The 8129-nt window shown below is 45.5% G+C and overlaps 2 pseudogenes; one reads left to right on the top strand and one right to left on the bottom strand.

Annotated features, from left to right (window-relative positions):
- Positions 1-2660: 2660 nt before the first annotated feature.
- LOC134934373 (5S ribosomal RNA) lies at positions 2661-2779 on the bottom strand (annotated as a pseudogene).
- Positions 2780-4691: 1912 nt separating this feature from the next.
- On the top strand, positions 4692-4810 carry LOC134934381 (5S ribosomal RNA; annotated as a pseudogene).
- The last annotated feature ends 3319 nt before the right edge of the window (positions 4811-8129 follow it).

The following is an 8129-nucleotide window of genomic DNA, read 5'->3' on the forward strand; positions in this document are numbered from 1 at the left end:
GTGCAGAAATCTGCCCAGTTGGAATTCCTCTGTAGGGGCCTTCCTGGCCTCACACCAAGCAACATATTTTCGCCATATGCGGTGATAATGCTTTGCTGTCAAGTCCTTCCTAGCCTTTATCAGCGTAGGAATAACTTCCTCCGGAATGCCTTTTTCCGCTAGGATCCGGCGTTCAACCGCCATGCCGTCAAACGCAGCCGCGGTAAGTCTTGGAACAGGCAGGGCCCCTGTTGCAACAGGTCCTGTCTGAGAGGCAGAGGCCATGGGTCCTCTGTGAGCATTTCTTGCAATTCCGGGTACCAAGGCCTTCTTGGCCAATCCGGAACAATGAGTATTGTTCTCACTCCTCTTCTTTTTGCGATTCTCAGTACCTTGGGTATGAGAGGAAGAGGAGGGAACACATAGACCGACTGGAACACCCATGGTGTTACCAGGGCGTCCACAGCTATCGCCTGAGGGTCTCTTGACCTGGCGCAATACCGTTGCAGCTTTTTGTTGAGACGGGACGCCATCATGTCTACCTGTGGCAGTTCCCATCGATTTGCAATCTGAATGAAGACTTTGTGATGAAGTCCCCACTCTCCCGGGTGAAGGTCGTGCCTGCTGAGGAAGTCTGCTTCCCAGTTGTCCACCCCCGGAATGAACACTGCTGACAGTGCTTGTACGTGATTCTCCGCCCACCGAAGAATCCTGGTGGCCTCCGCCATCGCGACTCTGCTTCTTGTGCCGCCCTGGCGGGTTACATGAGCCACCGCGGTGATGTTGTCTGACTGAATCAGCATCGGTTGGTTGCGAAGCAGGGGCTCTGCTTGACTCAGGGCGTTGAATATGGCCCTTAGTTCCAGGATATTCATGTGCAGACAAGTTTCCTGACTTGACCACAACCCTTGGAAGTTTCTTCCCTGAGTGACTGCCCCCCACCCTCGGAGGCTCGCATCCGTGGTCACCAGGACCCAGTCCTGTATGCCGAATCTGCGGCCCTCGAGAAGGTGAGTACTCTGTAGCCACCACAGAAGAGACACCCTGGCCCTGGGGGACAGGGTGATCAGCCGATGCATCTGAAGATGCGATCCTGACCATTTGTCCAACAGATCCCATTGAAAGATCCTCGCATGGAACCTGCCGAAGGGAATGGCTTCGTACGATGCCACCATTTTTCCCTGGACTCGCGTGCAGTGATGCACCGTCACCTGTTTCGGTTTTAAGAGGTCTCTGACTAGAGTCACAAGCTCTTGAGCCTTCTCCGTCGGGAGAAACACCTTCTTCTGGTCTGTGTCCAGAATCATGCCCAGAAAGGGCAGACGCGTCGTAGGAATCAGCTGCGACTTTGGGATATTCAGAATCCAGCCATGCTGTTGCAACACTTCCTGTGAGTGCGCTATGCTGATCTGCAACTGCTCCCTCGACCTCGCCTTTATGAGGAGATCGTCCAAGTATGGGATAACTGTGACTCCTTGCTTTCTCAGGATCACCATCATTTCTGCCATTACCTTGGTAAATATTCTCGGTGCCATGGACAGGCCAAACGGCAACGTCTGGAATTGGTAATGACAGTCCTGTACCACAAATCTGAGGTACTCCTGATGAGGCGGATAAATGGGGACATGCAAGTAAGCATCCTTGATGTCCAGAGACACCATAAAATCCCCCTCTTCCTGGCTTGCAATGACCGCTCTGAGCGATTCCATCTTGAACTTGAATCTTTTCAGATAAATGTTCAGGGACTTTAAATTTAATATAGGTCTGACCGAACCGTCCGGTTTCGGTACCACAAACATTGTGGAATAGTATCCCTTCCCCTGTTGACGAAGGGGAACCTTTACCACCACCTGCTGGAGAAATAGCTTGTGAATTGCCGCTACCACTACTTCCCTTTCTATGGGGGAAGCTGGCAGGGCCGATTTTAGGTAACGTTGAGGGGGCATCACCTCGAATTCCAGCTTGTATCCCTGAGACACAATCTGTATAGCCCAGGGATCCACCTGTGAGTGAACCCACTGGTGGCTGAAAAGTCAAAGACGCGCCCCCACCGCTCCTGGCTCCACCCGTGGAGCCCCAGCGTCATGCAGTGGATTTAGTGGAAGCCGGGGAGGACTTCTGTTCCTGGGAACTAGCTGTAAGGGTATGCAATGGGAGAGAACAGAAGGCTCTTGTGTGGGCGCACTCTTAAATAGAAGAAGATACTTGAAAATATTAAGGAGAATATTTTAAGATATAACTTTTAATAATAAAGTTAAAACAAGATGAACTTCCCACAAATCTTGTAAAATAACCGGAGATTATTGAGAAAATAAAAATGTTCTGGTCTCTTAATTCATAAGAGTATGGAAAGGGTTGTAGACATAGAGTAGTCATACCCCCATTTCCCCTGACCAGTACAGTAATTCTGTATTAATGGAACCGGGGGTTTTAGTCAAAACACAGTTTCAAAATAATTAGGCTGGAACTAGCTGGAATGGTAATCAGTGGTCACCACTCAAGGAATTATACACCTGAGTATTATTTGCATGCCATAGCCCTATTTGCGGGCAGGAATTGTGAGCAGGAAGTTATGGTCAGTTGATATAGATATTGAAAGCAATATATGAAAGAGAAAATAGAATTAGTGGTGATACTGCTGTTGGTGTATGTTGGTCACATAAGAGAGGAAATTAATTCCTAACCTACCACACCAGGTATTCACAGGCAGTCACCTCTCCTGATACTAACCTGGCCCAACGCTGTTTGGCTTCCAAGATCGGACGAGATCGGGCACTGACAGCGTGGTATGGTCGTAGGGATTTATGTGTACACCAATGAGAGTGCACCTATATAAGAAATTGAAATTGAAAGATGATAGAAAAGGGAATTGCGGATGAGATAAGTACGTGAAAATATGTGGATCTGCTTTCCACGTTAGACCCGGTTTAAGAGATTCCACTGGTGTGGTACTCTATCCCGAGAATCGTGAATGAGAGTCCACGAAAATTGGTGAAAAAAAAGGATTACAAAGATTTAAGGTTAGTATCTGTAATTGGATGATGCAAAGGTTAAGCTGTAATTAGGAGGTATAAGAGATACAGGTGGGGCTGAGCCCAATAACCGACCTCAGACGTTCTTAGGCGTCAAAAAATTGTAACCTTAGGCAAATAATGGTTTTTTGTTAACCTTGAGCGATAGAGTGTATATAAGGTTATTTATGAAGATACAGATAATATAACCCCTAAAGAGTAAATAAACATACAAATAAACATAAAAGTGAAAAAAATAAAATTGAAACTGAAGATGAAAATGAAAATGAAAAAGTAAGCTGTATTGGGTAATATGACCCGGTACCGGCAGCATAAAACTAACTGCTCGGTGTACTGTACCATGCAAAATGATGATATTGTTAATACAAATAATGTATCCCTTAAAGATAAGTGATATATGAGATACACATAAACGGAATCTGATGTAAATAATATAACCCCTAATAGAGGAAGCTATATGAGTTGATATAACCCAGTTGTTATGACACAGAAATTGAAATAATTAGTATTCTGCACAGGCCAAGACTAGGATCCTGTTGCAGACATGAGGAATACTGATAGCAAATTGATAGGACATAAACAATTTGTCCCTATCCATAGAAGACAATGTCAGAGCAGACAAAAAAATAATAAACTGACCAAAACAAATGCTGGCATAAAACCAATGATATTTAAAATCTAAAATCACTGTGATTACCCTTGTTGTAAGGATCACTTTCGTTAGACTAGCCAGCACTCAGCCTCCTATGTATCTGAGGCCATTCTGTGAGTCACCTAATATCATTGGTTTTATGCCAGCATTTGTTTTGGTCAGTTTATTATTTTTTTGTCTGCTCTGACATTGTCTTCTATGGATAGGGACAAATTGTTTATGTCCTATCAATTTGCTATCAGTATTCCTCATGTCTGCAACAGGATCCTAGTCTTGTCCTGTGCAGAATACTAATTATTTCAATTTCTGTGTCATAACAACTGGGTTATATCAACTCATATAGCTTCCTCTATTAGGGGTTATATTATTTACATCAGATTCCGTTTATGTGTATCTCATATATCACTTATCTTTAAGGGATACATTATTTGTATTAACAATATCATCATTTTGCATGGTACAGTACACCGAGCAGTTCGTTTTATGCTGCCGGTACCGGGTCATATTACCCAATACAGCTTACTTTTTCATTTTCATTTTCATCTTCAGTTTCAATTTTATTTTTTTCACTTTTATGTTTATTTGTATGTTTATTTACTCTTTAGGGGTTATATTATCTGTATCTTCATAAATAACCTTATATACACTCTATCGCTCAAGGTTAACAAAAAACCATTATTTGCCTAAGGTTACAATTTTTTGACGCCTAAGAACGTCTGAGGTCGGTTATTGGGCTCAGCCCCACCTGTATCTCTTATACCTCCTAATTACAGCTTAACCTTTGCATCATCCAATTACAGATACTAACCTTAAATCTTTGTAATCCTTTTTTTTCACCAATTTTCGTGGACTCTCATTCACGATTCTCGGGATAGAGTACCACACCAGTGGAATCTCTTAAACCGGGTCTAACGTGGAAAGCAGATCCACATATTTTCACGTACTTATCTCATCCGCAATTCCCTTTTCTATCATCTTTCAATTTCAATTTCTTATATAGGTGCACTCTCATTGGTGTACACATAAATCCCTACGACCATACCACGCTGTCAGTGCCCGATCTCGTCCGATCTTGGAAGCCAAACAGCGTTGGGCCAGGTTAGTATCAGGAGAGGTGACTGCCTGTGAATACCTGGTGTGGTAGGTTAGGAATTAATTTCCTCTCTTATGTGACCAACATACACCAACAGCAGTATCACCACTAATTCTATTTTCTCTTTCATATATTGCTTTCAATATCTATATCAACTGACCATAACTTCCTGCTCACAATTCCTGCCCGCAAATAGGGCTATGGCATGCAAATAATACTCAGGTGTATAATTCCTTGAGTGGTGACCACTGATTACCATTCCAGCTAGTTCCAGCCTAATTATTTTGAAACTGTGTTTTGACTAAAACCCCCGGTTCCATTAATACAGAATTACTGTACTGGTCAGGGGAAATGGGGGTATGACTACTCTATGTCTACAACCCTTTCCATACTCTTATGAATTAAGAGACCAGAACATTTTTATTTTCTCAATAATCTCCGGTTATTTTACAAGATTTGTGGGAAGTTCATCTTGTTTTAACTTTATTATTAAAAGTTATATCTTAAAATATTCTCCTTAATATTTTCAAGTATCTTCTTCTATTTAAGAGTGCGCCCACACAAGAGCCTTCTGTTCTCTCCCATTGCATAGTCTATGTACCTCTGGCTCTGGGTGCACCACCAACCAGGACTGTATATTATTGATAACATATATTGTTATCTCCCTATTTAGGTCAATACACTGTCCAATTTTGGTCCTTTTTCTGCTATTTTTCTAAATACTGTATGGAAATCAAACCTGTGCCCGATCGCCCCCTGTCTACTAACTAGCTGTAAGGTGCAGCTTTTTTCCTCTGACCCTGCCTCTAGCAAGAAAGGAAGCACCTCTGACCTTCTTGCTTCTTTGTGCGCAAAAGGACTGCATTTGGTAATACGGTGCTTTCTTCGGTTGTGAGGGAATATATGGCAAAAAGTTTGACTTCCCAGCAGTAGCTGTGGAAACCAGGTCCGAGAGACCGTCCCCAAACAATTCCTCACCCTTGTAAGGTAACACCTCCATGTGTTTTTTGGAGTCGGCATCACCTGTCCACTGCCGAGTCCACAGGACCCTCCTGGCAGAAATTGACATTGCATTAATTCTAGAGCCCAGTAGGCAAATGTCCCTCTGGGCATCCCTCATATATAGGACAGTGTCTTTTATATGCCCCAGGGTCAGCATAATGGTATCCCTGTCTAAGGTATCCATTTCCTCAGACAGATTATCTGTCCACGCTGCTACAGCACTACACATCCACGCCGACGCAATTGCCGGCCTCAGTAGGGTCCCTGAATGTGTATAAACAGATTTCAGGATACTTTCCTGCTTTCTATCTGCAGGATCCTTTAGGGTGGCCGTATCCTGCGACGGCAGGGCCACCTTCTTAGATAAGCGTGTCAGAGCTTTATCTACCCTAGGGGAGGATTCCCAGCGCACCCTGTCCTCTGGCGGGAAAGGGTACGCCATAAGTAACCTTTTGGAAATCAGGACTTTCTTATCCAGGGAATCCCACGCTCTTTCACATAACTCATTTAACTCGTGTGAAGGGGGAAAAGTCACCTCTTGCTTTTTCTCCCCATACATATAAACCCTCTTGTCAGGGACAGGGTTTACCTCTGATATGTGTAAAATATCCTTCATCGCTATAATCATGTAACGTATAGCTTTTGTCATTTTTGGTTGCAATTTTGCATCATCGTCATCGACACTGGAGTCAGAATCCGTGTCGACATCTGTGTCAACCATTTTGGATAGTGGGCGCTTTTGAGACCCTGAGGGCCTCTGCGCTGTAGGATCAGGCATGGGTCCGAGGTATCAGCTTTATCCAACCTTTTATGTAAGGAGTTTACATTATCATTTAACACCTTCCACATATCCATCCAATCAGGTGTCGGCACCGTCGGCGGCGACACGTCAGTCAACTGCACTTGCTCTGCCTCCACATAGCCCTCTTCGTCAAACATGTCGACACACGCGTACCGACACACCACACACACAAGGGAAGCTCTAAATGAGAACAGGACCCCCACAAGGCCTTTTGGAGAGACAGAGAGAGAGTCTGCCAGCACACACCCCAGCGCTATATAACCCAGGGATTACACAGTAACTTAGTGTTTACCCAGTAGCTGCTGTATTATGATTTATGCGCCTAAATTTATGTGGCCCCCCCTCTCTTTTTTACCCTTCTACCGTGATTCTGCAGGGGAGAGCCTGGGGAGCTTCCTCTCAGCGGAGTTGTGGAAGGAAAATGGCGCTGGTGAGTGCTGAGGAAGAAGGCCCCGCCCCCTCAGCGGCGGGCTTCTGTCCCGCGATTTTTAGTAAAATAAATGGCGGGGGCTCATACATATAACAATGTGCCACTGTCTATATGCAGCATTCGCCAGGAGGTAACAATTGCTGCCCAGGGCGCCCCCCCCTGCGCCCTGCAGTGACCGGAGTGTGTGGGTTAGTGTGGGCGCAATGGCGCACAGCTGCAGTGCTGTGCGCTACCTCATGTGAAGACAGGAGTCTTCTGCCGCCGATTTCGATGTCTTCTCCGCTTCTGCCGGCTTCTGTCTTCTGGCTCTGCAGAGGGGGACGGCGGCGCGGCTCCGGGAACGGACGACAAGGTCAGGTCCTGTGTTCGATCCCTCTGGAGCTAATGGTGTCCAGTAGCCTAAGAAGCGCAACCTAGCCGCAGTTAGTAGGTTTGCTTCTCTCCCCTCAGTCCCTCGTAGCAGAGAGTCTGTTGCCAGCAGAAGCTCTCTGAAAACAAAAAACCTAACTAAAATACTTTCTTATTAGCAAGCTCAGGAGAGCTCACTAAAAGCACCCAGCTCTGTCCGGGCAAAGATTCTAACTGAGGTCTGGAGGAGGGGCATAGAGGGAGGAGCCAGTGCACACCAGATAGTACTAAATCTTTCTTTAGAGTGCCCAGTCTCCTGCGGAGCCCGCTATTCCCCATGGTCCTTACGGAGTCCCCAGCATCCACTAGGACGTCAGAGAAAATTCTTTTCTCTTTCTCTGCCTTAAGTGAGATCCTGGATCTCGTGTAAGAGATTCTGGGGGTCATTCAGACCTGATCGCACGCTAGGATTTTTTGCTGCACTGCGATCAGGTCAGAAATGCGCAGGTGTGTCATATGGCTACAAAGCGGATCGTTGCTGGGCGATGGATTGTACGAAGAATCCATTCCCATAGCCGATCGCAAGGAGATTGACAGGAAGAAGGCATTTGTGGGTGGCAACTGACCATTTTCTGGGAGTGGTAGGAAAAACGCAGGCGTGTCCAAGCGTTTGCAGGGTGGGTGTCTGATGTCAATTCCGGCCCCGGACAGGCTGAAGTGATTGCAGCGCTGACTAAGTCCTGGGCTACTCAGAAACTGCGCAAAATGTTTTTGTACTGCTCAGCTGCACA

This window comes from Pseudophryne corroboree, chromosome 1 (genome assembly GCF_028390025.1).
Source record: "Pseudophryne corroboree isolate aPseCor3 chromosome 1, aPseCor3.hap2, whole genome shotgun sequence".
NCBI classification, from domain to species: Eukaryota; Metazoa; Chordata; class Amphibia; order Anura; family Myobatrachidae; genus Pseudophryne; species Pseudophryne corroboree.